The sequence below is a fragment of the Strongylocentrotus purpuratus genome, unplaced genomic scaffold (genome assembly GCF_000002235.5).
Source record: "Strongylocentrotus purpuratus isolate Spur 01 unplaced genomic scaffold, Spur_5.0 spur5_scaffold_16, whole genome shotgun sequence".
Lineage (NCBI taxonomy): Eukaryota > Metazoa > Echinodermata > Echinoidea > Camarodonta > Strongylocentrotidae > Strongylocentrotus > Strongylocentrotus purpuratus.
Window position 1 is genome coordinate 17,281,619 of NW_022145601.1, and position 15,380 is coordinate 17,296,998.

General features: G+C 38.5%; 1 pseudogene; it reads left to right on the plus strand.

Moving 5' to 3' along the window:
- The first annotated feature begins 4,882 nt into the window (after nt 1–4,882).
- Nucleotides 4,883–8,407, plus strand: LOC115924688 (annotated as a pseudogene).
- Nucleotides 8,408–15,380: the final 6,973 nt, after the last annotated feature.

Consider the following 15,380-nt stretch of genomic DNA (forward strand, 5'->3'; position numbering starts at 1 on the left):
CAAACAATAGCAACATATAAGTTGCTATGTCAGATATGTCAGACTAAACTAATATTCTAGAATAGACGATGGTATGTAATTTCCACCAGTTCAAAATCTATAATTGCATGCTTCCATACATAATATGTACAATACATCATCATTGTCTTTGTCTTCCTGGTGATGGCTAAATGTGACACATTTTGGGGTCTAAAATCTTCTTCATATCAATTTTAGGTCCTAAAAGGGCACTAGAAATGTCATAGATAAGAATAAAAGCAATAACCATGCACTTTTAAGACATATGCGTTCTGAAAACAGAACTCAACTATCCCTTTAATGTCCATGCGGCAAATGAAATATCCAATGTCTTTTACAATTTTTCCAATCTTGCCTCATCTAAATCAAAACTTCCATCCTGACCGACGATGCCGCCACTGAGAGTGCTCACCCTGAGATGTTTTCTCTCGTCCCTGTAGTCCCAGTAGGTTCGTTTGCCGTTATGTTTCGGCGACCAAGAACTTTGGTGTCCCATGGTTTTCTTAGCAAGCGTTTTTGCCACGACAATAAGGACAATGATAAGGAGAAGAGCAGCGGTTGAGCAGCCGACGACAAGCCCGATGAAGGTTCGACTTGGACCAGCGTTGAATTCGCGGTGTGGTGTAATGGTCGAAGCGTTGGTGTCAGGGGTGGGGTAATCCGAGGTGCCGGAAGCGTTAGAAACAGATAGACTGACGTCCGTCGTCACAGTAGCTCCTAGCTCACTTGGAAATGTTGTTGATGACGTAAACATATCACCTGTTGTTCTGTTTTCTATATTTTGATTCAATGTGGAAGACACTTGACCAGTAAACGGTGTAGTAGATTTAGTTGTCGTGTTCCACGAAGTGTCGGTGCCAAACGTTGTAATTTCCGTGTCTAAGGTGTCAGGTATCATATCTGTAACATCACTGAAGTTAGCTCCACTATCGTTTGCATTGAACATTGAAGTTGTGTCACTAGAACCTACTGTGGTTGTAGTTGGCTCTACAACGTAGACTGTTGAGTATTTCATCCGATAGAGTTTTCCTTGGAAGTATAGTCCACAACCAATAGTTGTTTTATTGTCACTAAAACTTATGTTTGATATAACTAAGGCGTGACCATTCGGAATAGATACTCGCTCCACAGGTACATCTGTGCTTAAAATAAAGTCAACGGTTGGCCCTCCTGATTCATAGTCACGATTCGTTGTACAGAAGATGGTGACTGAAGCGCCCTCTGTAACAAAATGGCGAACGGGGGCAATGTGAAAGGTGTCCATGAGTGGGACATCGGTGACATAGAATGTTTTCAGCTTGCAAATAGATCTGACAGATTGCCCGCATAGGTCGGAATTAAGGGTGAGGAAGTACGGACAGTATGCAAAGCACTCAAGAACAGCCCCGTGATACTCGGCAGCACTGACGGACACGGATGCAGTTAAGACGTCAACACCATCATGGACGTCTTTGGTCCCTTCGATTGAAGCAGTAGACATTGACAACGTCTTCTGCCACTGTAGGAGCCATTGTGGGTTGCTCACTGGTGCCTCACAATACAGTTCGATCACCTCATCTGGCCCCGCGAGTATATCTTGTCCACCATTAGCCGAACAAACAGGGTAGCTGAAGTTGAATGGAATCAAAACATCGATCTTGACAGGTTCACTAATGTTCATCACATTGCTGCACCAATATCTCCCAGAGTCTCGTGCATTAACGGAAGAGATGTACAAAGTGTGGTTGAAATATCCCTCGCTTACCTCCTCGACCATTATGACAAAGCGCTCATCATCAAACTCATCTAATACAACCATCGTGCCGTTGTCATCACTCTGGAATTGCCATGTGATGTTGGTCAGGTTGCCTAACGCAGTTCCTACAGTACAAAACAGCGTTAGATTCTCACCCCGACTCGGAGAAAGTTGATCGGCACCGGAAACAAGACAATCTCTGCATGCTGTCTGGGACGAGACGTACAGACCTTGCAAGAGACAACCGACGATTAGAAAATAACCTACAGCATAACAAGTGATTAATGCATCCGTAATCGCCATCTCCATAAGAAGCAAGGTGAATGAAATGTCAAACGTAAGGGAACCACGTAAGGCTACCTACAGTGAGTCTTTAAGATGGACTTCGTCTCAATCGCATAAAAACAGGGGATCCGCGAAAGGGGTATACAATAAGGTATATATCCTTGTTCAATGAATTTTTATGGAACTAATTCTGACAAATCTGTCACTCCTTCGTGACAAAACGTTCCTCTCACAGACAGAAATATTCGTAGTTAACGATGTCGCAGTGGTCATTACATATCTAGTAGATGATGAACACGGACAACATCATTATACATGGATGAGATGTCAGAAGTACCTCTGGCAACAATAGTCATTGATGGATTTCGTTTTGCCACTCTAGTGGATCCACACAAGCCGAAATCATTGTCCATCAGCAATCAATCCCTAAAAATGTCCACGTTATACGTCCTGTCCATAACATGATGATAATGGAATGCGTTGATGATGTAGAATTGAGAGGAAAGAGATGTAGATACGGCCGGGTAACGACTAACAACTAACTGATAATAAACTGTGTATCAAGGCGTTTCGCATCTGTTGAACTCCCTTTAAAAAACAGAATACGATTCTGAATATACTTAGAGAGAACTGAACTGATTTAAAATTACAATGGCAATACCTTCACATCTGTAACCAAGACTTGTTTACCGATTGTGTAGAAATTCAACAAGATTGATTGAAATTGATTATATTTTGCTCGTAAAATCCCTGTGCGACAATGGAATCTAATAGTCTAACATGCCATCTGGACTCTATTGATTACTGGCAATCTCGGAGTCTGTGAGAAGCAACATGTGTTTGATACGGTCCACGGGATAATTAAATGTAATTACAGTTCAATTGAATTCAATTTCGGTTCTATTGCAATAAAAAGACATGGCAAAAGTCTGAAGACTAAAAATGTCATATTTACATTAAAATGCAAGAAAACATGAAACAAGACCTTACAAGTGTATATTGACATTATATTTGAGGATCAGTAAGAAAAGAATGTGACATTATACATTAAAAGATAATGTTAAATAGCAATTATTATATTGAGTAAAACTGAATAATTAAGCCTATCATAGCTACATCTGAAAAAGAATGTAGAATAACTTAAAAAAGAGTAAACAAGATTAAATTTTGAATGTACCTTATTTCAAAGTTCTCATAAAAACTGAACTATTGACAATTGTAGTTATCCGGCGATACTATTTGCAGCCCCATTCTTCAAGACTAGCCTCTCTGCATATTGGACATGGGCAGTAGGAGATATTGTATTGAATTTTAAGAGTAATCTTGGGATTAGAAGAATGGAATAAAGTGTCATGTACAAATAAATTCGAATCCCATTGATTTTGGGTTATAATGAGTTAATTAGAACTTTTTTTTATTGGGGGATAAAATCAATTCGGTAATTCTGTTTCCTCAGTCTTAAAACCAATGTGGGATCTAAAGATGCGGCAAAACCTAGTTTGGCGTCCTTTTCAGATATTTAGAAAATATAATGGTTGGAATACCAAAATATCTGGAACATGTATGTTTGAGACACTTAGAAAAAAGGAGAAGTAAGATTCCACATGTTCCACTCAAGTAATGTTTCGTTACCTAAACTGAGAGCAAAAACGTTGCTAAGGAAGCGGAATTTAATATTTACTATATTCACTGCTATTGGAAATACTTATGGCAATTACAGTTAATATGTTTTTTGTTTTTTTTAATCACTTGGGAAGAAGGTGCTCATTGCTGTTGTGATTCTCATGCAGGCAGGCCGCAGATGGGGGTGTTTGCATTAAATTTATTCGCTAATTGACGCATTTCTGTCACTCCCCAAAAGAAAATATGGTTGTTTATTCGACCACGCTCATACTGTGCGTTAGTTTATATCTTACAATTCGAAATTGCCTGTTTACCTTAAAAACTAAGAAATCGGGTCGAAGGGGGGAGGGGGGATGGGAGGTCACATGCTGGACCTTAACTGTGCATTCAAAATATGGCACCAGGTAACATCGTTTCAGGTGAAGTTTCCTGTAAAAAGTCCTCAAAACTAAATTGTTAAATTGCTTTCTAATAGATACACATCTAATGTTGCAATTAGTTAATAATTGTGTATATTTGTAAGCTCGTACCTCTCTTTTCGCTCGAAGCTTTAGTACGTGTAACAGTCACGTGGAGTTGGCGCCTTTCAGGTACTCCTATTACAATGATGTGGTACTGCAGGATATTACTGTCAGTAGCTTAGTGCTTGCTTGCTTGCTTCGTGTATTTCAGTCACGTAAGTTTGCTACAAAATTGTTGATTTGGTGCCCTTGCGTATTTTCCTGTGCAATTTGTATCTACGAACTGGATTAACGTATCAAGGCCCCGTTTCACAAAACCTTTTTATTAATAAGAAGTCTCATATTTCTATAAAACATTTGCTCTCATCCATTCAAAAGCAATAATGTCGGTAGCTTTATAACAGCTATTAGTATTGCAGATCTGTTATTGATAACAAGGTTGTGTGAAACAGGGCACTGAGCCATGCATCCATTCACTCTAAACAAGTAACAAAGAACACGACATTGTCCCCTCTGCAGAGAAGCGAAAACCTCGCTATACATGCAAGGTCCATGAACGAGACTAGTTCGTTTGTCATCGAAACTTTGCTTTTTGATTTTGTTTCGGAAAATATGACACCGGCTTTTCACCTATACTGAGTCGTCGTGGGTCAGCAAACACAAACAAACTGAACTACTGAACTGACCTTTCTACAATAGTAATAATTGGGCTTACGAAATACGCTCTATTCGTGCCGCATTAGTGAATATTGTAATAGAGTCACTATATTGGCTCAAATACAGTCATGTAGTTATCAAATCCAGCGAATTTAATATCACCGGCAAGACATACAAGCAGAACGTTAGGGGAAGTACGAAAGGTAGGACATCGATTAAGATAATGTTTGTTTATATTTCAAATCCTATATGTGAATATCATGCAAAGCAGTGTCGAGTTTTGTTAAATGGGCCTAACTTGGTTTTGGACGAAGCATAACATAGAATGTGAAAATTTCGAATGCAATATCGGCCACTCTAAAGAATAGATGGTGGGGGGGGGGGGGGGTGGGAGGGTGGGAGGGGGAGGGGAGAGGAAGAGTACGACAGTTGAACAGCCTGTAGATATGGTTAATTGAGGAGAGAGAGAGAGATAAAGAGAGATGAGTGAAGAAAGACCAGGGAGTGGGGCTAATGGTGAAGGCTAGACACAGAAAGTTGTGGAATAACATGATCGCCAATATCAACAGAGAGAGAGAAACAAAAAGTGAGAGACAAAGAGTAAGAGAGATAGAGAGAAAGAGAGAGAGAGAGAGAGAGAGAGAAAGGGCTAGTGATATTTATATATTTATATATATATAGAGAGAGAGAGAGAGAGAGAGAAAGAAGGATAGAGAGAGAAAGACAGAGAGAAAGGAGGATAGAGAGAGAGAGAAAGAAGGATAGAGAGAGAGAGAGAGATAGATCGAGAGAAATAAGGAGAGAGAGAAAAGGGGAGGGGTGACCTCTGCAGTGCTCTTTTGAAGTGGCTAGATTTTTTCATCGTAATGCATTAATTTGGTGGTAGGGAATCGTATTGGAAAGGATCAGTAGACACGGCCTTCCATTCCCCTTGTAGGCCAGTGGAGCCTGCGTTTCACACAACCGTCATATAAGTAAAATTTTAAATACATCCCATTGAAACATAGGCTAAATTAAGTACATGCATTTCAATCGATTGTCGGATATAAATATATAAAAGACCCTCATGAGTCATGCATTCTGAAAAAATGACATTTTAGTCATTTTGTGTGTGTAAAATATGGAAAATTACTTCTGCATTACGTCGCAACGACAATAGCGATTCAGCCAATTTGAAGTTCCCAGACGTAAACTGATTACTATTTTCTTGTTTTTGTGTGTGTGATTTCATTCAGAACTCAGATTTTCAGATTTGTCTGTTTTCTTTATAGGCTGGATGTTCCTTTATTGTTACTTGCTGATTGTGTCCTTATTCATAACGCTGAGTGCATTGGATTTTCTTACCGCTGACTGATCAACAAAAAACGCGCTGTATACTTACAATGACCCAAGGTTGAATGTAGTTTGAAAGATCTCTCAAACAGCATTTTCTTTGTAGCGCTCTTCGCTACCATGCCCGAGTTGTATGTTTGGCCCCACACACTAAATATACATTCAAAATGTTGATACGGTCTAACCTGCTTAAGTGACTACCCATCTACAAAGACCACTTTATGTGTTTCCCTTGGGCGGTTGCTATAGACAGGTTAGACTTTAAAGGCAATATGCCTTGTTTGGCAGATGCAGCAAACAGACGAGGGGGACGGGTTAAGTTGAGGTGATCGTAGTCCAATATTTGGACTCCATATGGATGACCTAAAAATTCCCTTTTCTTGTTGCCTTGTTTGCTTGCTTGTCAGGCGATTGCCAATTACTATTGCAATTTACAAGATTCGTGAAATGTTTTGTTGCAAAATTATTTCTCTTCTTATTTTGACAGGATTCAAGTTCGACTTTGCTTGCCAAAAGATGTGGAGTTAAAGTTGGTCCGATGCTGATAAGCGTATCTTCAGAACAACTCACAATTTTACAGGTGGGGAAATGCCTGAGCCTCTACATAAGACTACATAAGACATACGAGCTGTAAAAGAAATGGCGTCAAATAATAGCAGACAATTTCTCGCCAATTTGACGCGCACGAAGAAGATACCGACGAATGGGGAGATACGTGAGTCTCAATTGCGGCAGAAGCTGAACACCTTTGACCTAACACTTCTCGGGATAGGCAGCATGGTTGGTCCAGGACTGTACGTCGTCGCTGGCGTAGTCGCCAAGGACACAGCCGGTCCTGCCATACTGGTGTCCTATCTTCTTGCAGGGGTTGTAGCCCTTCTTGCGGCCATGTGCTATGCAGAATTTGCGGGAAAGATCCATCGGACGGGTTCCGCTTATACGTTCACGTACGTTGCTCTTGGCGAGGTGTGGGCTTTCTTCATCGGCTGGAACTTGGTGCTCGAATACGTTGTAGGTTCTGCTTCGGTTGGTCGCGGAATGAGTGGATACGTGGACAACATGTGCGACAATGCCATTTCCAATTTCACCATCGAGCATATAATGGGTGGACAACTGTGGCAAGCTCCGAATATTGCTCAGTACCCTGACCTCCTCGCAGTTGCAATTGAAATTTTTACTGGTGTTTTTGTACTACTAGGTGTGTCCGTTTCATCGTGGGTGAATATCATTTTTCTCTCTATCAACATGCTGGTTGTACTACTCATCTTTGGTTTAGGGATCCGCTTAGCAGACTTCTCGAATTGGACAGATGGCGGTGGCTTTGCTCCATTTGGAATAGAAGGTGTCATAGCGGGCGCTGCAACTGTCTTTTACTCCTTTGTAGGTTTTGATACGATAGCCATCTGTAACGAGGAGGCAACGAACCCAAAGCGAAGCATTCCCGTGTCCACTTTCATTGCTGTGATGGTCACCATCATTATGAACGTCATGGCTACGGCATCACTGACCTTGATGGTTCCATATAGCGACATCGATGTCAATGCGGCGTTTCCAAGTGCTCTGGCTCACCATGGCGTCGTTTGGGCCAGATGGGCAGTGGCCTTTGGCGCCATAAGCGGTATGTTCACAGCCCTCTTAGGCGCAATGTTACCTATGTCTCGCTGTGTATACGCTATTGCCAATGACGGCCTTCTCTTTCCTTCCCTAGCCAGAATAAACGAAAGAACCGGAGTACCCGTCAATGCAACTGTCGTCCCATTATTGCTCACAATTCTGCTGACATTATTCTTCTCAATGGATCAGCTGGTTCACTTTCTCTCTGTCGGGACGTTAAGTTCATTTGCATTCGTTTCAGGTGCTCTAATAGTTATACGTTACCAACCTACCGATTTTGAGACCACAGCCTCAGAGCTTACACGGTATGGCGCAACAGCAGACGAATCTCGGGACGAAACTGAGAAAACTGCAGAGGACATTCCCGATGGTGATCAAGACGTATACTCACATGATGATAGACAAAGGCTTACCCATCGCCCTAATTCTCAGATGGGTCGTCAAACAAGCAACATCGCGGGGACCCTGAATGAACGATACCGAAACGTTCCTATCATCAAGAACTTCGCCGGTGTCCCTCCGGGTCGTTGTGTCCTTATCAGCTTGGTCATCTCCGTGACCTTCCAGGTGTGTGCTCTTGCGATTGTACAGTGTGGCAACAAGAACCTCGCGGCTGGGGACTGGTGGGCAATACTTTTACTAGTGTTCTTCACGGTAGCTGCTCTTCTCTCTTTTCTTGTGATCCCGATGCATCACCAAGCAACAAAGTCGGAGGATTATTTTAGTGTAAGTTTCGTGTGGAGCCCATGAATCACCCAAACATGGTCCTTATTTATGGGGGCAGTTAACTCAAATGGAATAATATCTATTGAAATGAAACATGGCATATCAAACCAGTTAGAACATACTCTTTTCATGATATGGGTTGTCTTTATAAACTAAATTATTCTAGGCACATTCCAGTGTTTTACTTAGTTCATTAATTTTTAAGAGCGCCAGTTATCAACCTCTTTATTTGATACAGATTACTGTAATTTCTAAAACAAAAAAAGTAAACAAAATGTTTCCATAAATGAAATGAAAATGAGATATTCATTTTATGTCGGCTCTACCATATTTTGTCTATTTGGTCTCAGAGTTTTGTTTATATTAAATGGACCGGTTTACTAAAACATTCAATTGTTGTGCGTACTGTTAAAAGAAAGGTTATTCTTGTCAACCCGAAAGCTAGCTTGCCCGAGGCTCACCATACATAGCATAATATATATGCAGATTGGATTTCAAGTATTGAAGTTCATTCATGAATAACAGGTTAATAACATACCTAGTCGCTATGTACTCGAGAAAGAAACGTCCATACAAACTTGAATAATTATGTTAGTAAACCGGTTTCTCCATTGCGTTCATTCATACCAATAAGGAGTATCGGGGGGGGGGGGTATTTTCTACTGCTTTCCAATAACGTAGTCATAGATTTAAGTTTTCTCGTTACCGACTGCTAATCGTCAGGTTGTGAACGTTTATGTTGTAACGACGATGTTCTTTCATCGAAGATGGCATTTCAGAATAATTTAAGATGCTGATCAAATGGGTATTTTTCCCCTTTTCCAATATTTGTAATTTTTGTTATTTTGAATAAAGTATTAATCACAGACACATCAAACTTTGAAAAAGATTTTTTTAAATCGACAGTGGGATTTCAGAGTAAATTATGACGCTGTTCAAATAGGTATTTCCCCCTTTTCTAGTATGTTCCCATTATTGTTATTTTAAACAAGATGTTTATCCCAGACACATCAAACTTTGGTGAATTTTTGTTCTTCTCTTATTAAGTTTATATTTCTGACGAAAATATCAAGCTCCTCAAAATATTTACACCTCAATAATTTCTCATTGTTACGTTTTGCTTATCAGATCAAGTGTGTTCCATTGGTGCCATATATAAGCATCGTGGCAGACATCTTTCTTCTTTTGCGTCTGAGCACCGGGGCGTGGGTGCGATATCTAGTTTGGTTAGCTATAGGTGAGTCAGCACACGAGTCATCTTTTGCGATTGCGTTAATATCGGGCAACGCCAGGAACGTCACGACGTGGCGGACATGTGCGCTATGAAAGAAGCCATTATTATTATTATAATAAATATTATCTGAGCAAGTCAGGCCTACAGGATCTATAACACATGTTGTAATTATACGCCATCCTATAATGAAAATCAAACCATCCTCAGCAATTAAATTTAGAGTATTATTTTAACTGTAAGCCAAATATGTTTGTGGAACAGTAATTGAATTTCATAGCTAACTCGCTAATTCCAATATGCATTTTAATGTCAAATTTCGAAAAGTCATACATTTAAGAAATCATGACAACTAGTTTTGCCAGAATATTTAGCAATTCGCAAATATACTTGTGGTTGACTGTTTTTTTCCACTGGGAAAACAATATTTGTCTAACTGCTTTTATTCTATTCTAAACGAAGTTCTTTCCCACGTAATAAATGTGCACACAATTCTAACGAAGGAACTTGTGAGGGTTGAACATGTTTAACTAACCCAAATGAAATTTCTCATGAATAATGAATATTTTTAAATCTGAAATTCCCATTTCTGTTTATCGAGATACCAAGGTAATCATAATTACAAATGACTTCAAAATGATTTCAATATTAAGTTCTTATTATGAAGCGCGTTATTATGATACATGTATAATGATATAACATCCCCTTTAGCTTCCAAAGGGTTGATAATACTTAAAGAATGATACAACCAGGCACCCATTTTACTTCACCCGAGTGCAGTGTGGCAAATATAGATTGTTTTCTTACAAAAGGACTTTGGTGCAGTCACATGGATTCGGACCCCGTACCTTGTAATTCACCGCGTGGTGACTTATCTGTCAGACCACAACATCTCTTAATGAGTGTGTGGGTGAGTCTGTGTGCGAGTACAAATCAATAATGATAATTATATTGATAATAATGATAAGGATGATGATGATGATGATGATAATGATAATGATGATAATGACCATGACATTAATGACAATGATGATGATGGTGACGATGATGATGATAATAATGATAATTATAATGATTATTAACAATAATACTAATTGAACTATCAACATTAATAGTGGGTTCTTGAAAAGTGCTCATGCTTGTCTCACTTGATACTCTTGGTGCTCAGTTTCTACTTTGTCATGTTGTTGTTTTGCTTCTATTTATTGCAGGTACTGCTGTCTATTTTGCCTATGGATACCGACATAGCCATCTAGCGAAGAAACAGAAGCAGGATGAAGTCAACGGGCCAGAATGTTCATATGGTAGCATCTTATCGCATCATGATTAAAGGGATAGTTGAGTTCTGTTTTCAGACCGCAAATGCCTTCAAAGTGCATGGTTATTGCTCTTATTCTTATCTATGACATTTATAGTGCCCTTTTAGAACCTAAAATTGCCATGAAGGTAATTTTAGACCCCAAAATTTGTGAAATTTAGCCAATACGAGCATACCAATTCAGCTCCACTTTAAAACCCGGTGACCGTTAATTAATTATTTGATTAAAAATAATAATACATGGGCCGGCTGGTTGTGCGTAATATAAGCAACTACAAAAAACATCATCGGCATTGGCTGAAATCGACGTAAAAGGCGTTATTTCATTTTTTTTCAACGGTATTTTCAAATTTTTCAAAATATCTATTATTTGTGGTGGTACACAAGTATTAGAAATCGTTATATTTCAGCCATTTCTGAACCAATTTTGATCAAACAAAGATGATTTTGTCATTTAAATATCATGTTCTTTCAAATTTGAAACTCAGTTTTTCATTATCTCACAAATTTTTGTTTTGTGTATAGCGCCCTCTGCAACAGAACTCAACTATCCCTTTAACGATATTTTCGTGATCATCCATATGGCAATGATACATACGATTTTAGTTCAATCCTCATATTTCTCACATTTTGTCTAAATCCAATACAATCACAAGGACTTTCGAGAACTCAAATCAAGGACAATTTCATTACTCTATTGTATTGCTCATAGAACTCATTCATTAGTATATAAATATTTAGTTGTCATGTTTAAACATTTTCTAAGGTGACGTACCAGATTATTGAAATTAGGGACTTTTAGGTGTGCGTGGACTGATACGTGTGACGTCCATTCAAGGCAGTGCATTAAAAGGACGTCGATCGTAGCAATCCACATTGTCGTTGTGCAAATCTAAAAGTCCCTATTGTCTGAAGCTCACCGTGACCGCACACGTACACGAGCGTCCTGCGATCCGATTTTCGAAGAAATGGCAATTGTACAAAATAGAAAATTTAAACAAACATCATCTTCCTGGTTTAGATTAGAAATAATAATTATAATACTAACAACCAGGATTGTCGTGTTTTTAACTCTTCTAGTCAAAATAAAAACCGAATCAGCTTCAAATCGTAGACAATCACCCTACCGCAGTCTGACATTAGGGGCTTTTAGATTTGCACAACGACAACGTGGATTGCTACGATCGACGTCCTTTTAATGCACTGCCTTGAATGGACGTCACACGTATCAGTCCACGCAAATCTAAAAGTCCCTATTACTAATTTTTTGAGCCGGTTAAACTTTTCCTCTTCCAACGAAGCATGAGATCCCTTGAAATTGAAATTTGTTTCAAGGTAATACAAAGTTTTGGGAAATTTTGAAAATTGGGTGGATAGTGATTCTTTACCATTTTGATATATTTGGATGCACTTGTGGATGTATCAAAAACACTAGAAAATTTAGCCCCTAAAACACTTCTGCTTTCGAGAAAAATGGAATATTAAAGTTTACCGGTGCTCCGGGTAAATTTTGATAAATTTGTAATAGCGCCTACGGCCGTACAATGGTAGTTGCAACCATACAAATATCAGAATATGTATTTGTGATATATAATTTCCAAACGGGAATAGCTACTTGGTCGATTTTGGTCAAGAAACATTGTTTTAAAGATTAATTAATATCTTGACCTTGAGAGGGAGCTATACAAATTAAAGAGTTTATCATTTACAATTTCATAACTTAAGACTCGATTTCAACCGCGACAACGATCACTGAATATTGTAAAATCGCATATGCTTCCAATATGTTCATTTGAACCAAATTCATGACCCCATACCAACATTTTGTATTACCTGTACTCATATGATTATTCAGATCCTCGGTCTATAATATTTTACATGTTTGAATGTCCGTATCAAATGCTACTGACAAAATCGTCTAAAATCGCATTGTGGTCGGATCGTCTAGTGTGCGGTGGGTTTTAGGTTGATTTTTGAGAAGTTTGCAATGGGTTTTAAAGGCCCGCTGCACTACTGGTAGCTACTTGCGCCCTCTATATAACAAACAATGCCTAATCGGTGACCATTGGTCCCCCATGATCCTCTTTTTCTTATGTTAACTGAGAGCTGAGTTGATGAGATAACCACCTGTCAGGTGACCTTGTCGAGCGGTTTAATCCCTCCTGTAAACTACGGCAGATAAGCTTTAAGACCATTATCCATTTAATCTAATCTCCATTCGGTCTAATGCCCTTTAAGTTTCTTACCCATTCAGTCTAGAGTGAAATAGGTTCCACTAAAATATTGCGAAGGCTATAGGGATTTATCACCGAATGTTATCATACGATTATTCAGATCCTTGGTCTATAATAACGTTTTACTTGTTTGAATGTCCGTGTCAAATACTACTGACAAAATCTTCTAAAATCGCATTGTGGTCGGATCGTAGAGTGTGCGGTGGGTTTTAGGTTGATATTTGTGAAGTTTGCAATGGGTTTTAAGACCATTTTCCATTTAATCTAATCTCCATTCGGTCTAATGCCCTTCAAGTTTCTTACCCATTCAGTCTAGAGTGAAATAGGTTCCACTAGAATATAGCGAAGGCTATAGGGGTTTATCACAAAATGTAAAGTACACCATTGACTCATTGATCTATGCATTGAACGAAAAGAGAGAAGAACTGGGTGCACACAAAATTGTATGAGACCACATCAATATGACTTCATACTGGTGTGGTCAAGGTTGCTGGTTCCAAACAGTTTAGTGCTAAACAATAGAGGAGGCGATCACAAAAGGCCATGCAAACACTGAATTTGCTCTGTTCCAGCCCGTTGCTTGAATGATTTAGCGGTGATCCCAATGAACCAGTAAGCTGGACGTTTGCACTACGGTATAGTCAAACTGGAAATGGACGAATTGGACTACATGAGGAATTAGCGATGGACCAAATGGCCATATTCCATTGCAGCATGTCTAGTCCCTTTGTGCTGTGTATCATTTAAAGCCTGTCTGCACTAGTTTGGTCAGGACGGATTACACCTCCCTGAATGGTCACTGACAGGTGGTTATCTCATCAAATAAGCTCTCAATTAACATAAGAAAAAGGGGATCATGGGGAGCAACAGGTACCGCTTAGGCATTGTTTGCTATATAGAGGGCGCAAGTAGCTACAAGTAGTGCATTCCCGCTTAAAGAATCTTTTGTTTACAAGTGAAAATTAAAAATATTTGCAACATATTGACGTACTGTACATACATATTATAGATGAAGGTAAATCTTAGCAATTATGAACTTCTTGGAAGAACTCTATATGCATATTTGTTATATTTATATCTTAATACTTAATCTACATATACCTTAAAATATAAATAAGGAATATTTTAACTATAATAAATGTAAACGAGAGAGACTGTTGACCTATTTTTATATTCAAGTGCTTCTTATTGGTATTTCTGACAAAAGAAATATTGTTCCATTCTTCGATGGCATTTTTACATTAAATGTGAAAACACCATCCTCATGGCTTTTGGTCTGTTTTCTTCGTGTTCATCTCCCTATATTCCTCTCTATTTGTTATAGTCTCTCTCTCTTTCTCTCTCTCGCTCTCTATCTCTCTCTATCTCCCAAGATCGCCTCATTATCCGCCTCTGAAAGTAAAAAATAATATCTCATTTTCCTCGTTAATTAAAGGCTTCTGAAGTTAATCTATACTGACATGCTAAAATGATGCTTTTTCAATTTTGTTAAGGGTAGAAAAATAAAATCAGTTGGATGCAATATGATAAATTAATTCATTGAATTAATGAAACAAAAAGGATACTTACTTTGTCAAATTTGCCTTATTTTTCAGTACAGAGCTCTTTTGGGCAAGGGTAGTAAAAAAAAATTACTCAAAAACTGACATAGAAAGTGTGATTTTCTTTAATAATTTTAATAAATATTTAAAATAAAACTAAATTATTAAAATAATGGAGTCTTATTTACAGTATTAATACTGCTCTTCCAGCGGACATTGCATTGTATACTATTCCAACAAATGCAAGGTACGGAGACTGACACGTATAGATTAACGTTTCAGTAGACAAATGACGTTAAAGATAGTATGTCCCTTTTGCAGCCAACATCAAATTCTGTAGAACTTTGCAGGAATTAAGAATATGTCATGTTTGTCGTATCTGTGAAATTTAAATATAAGAAGTATCCTATTATTTAGATTAGGCAACGAAACCAGTTTACACTCTAGACTTCACTGTCATACACTATTGAGTGACTGACTAACATCATATTTTCTTTGGTAATAACATACATAAAATGAGCTGTAACGGGTAGATAAACATTTGTCTATAGATAAACATTTGTCTACATCAATAACCCACTACTTATAACGGCCAAAATTAAACT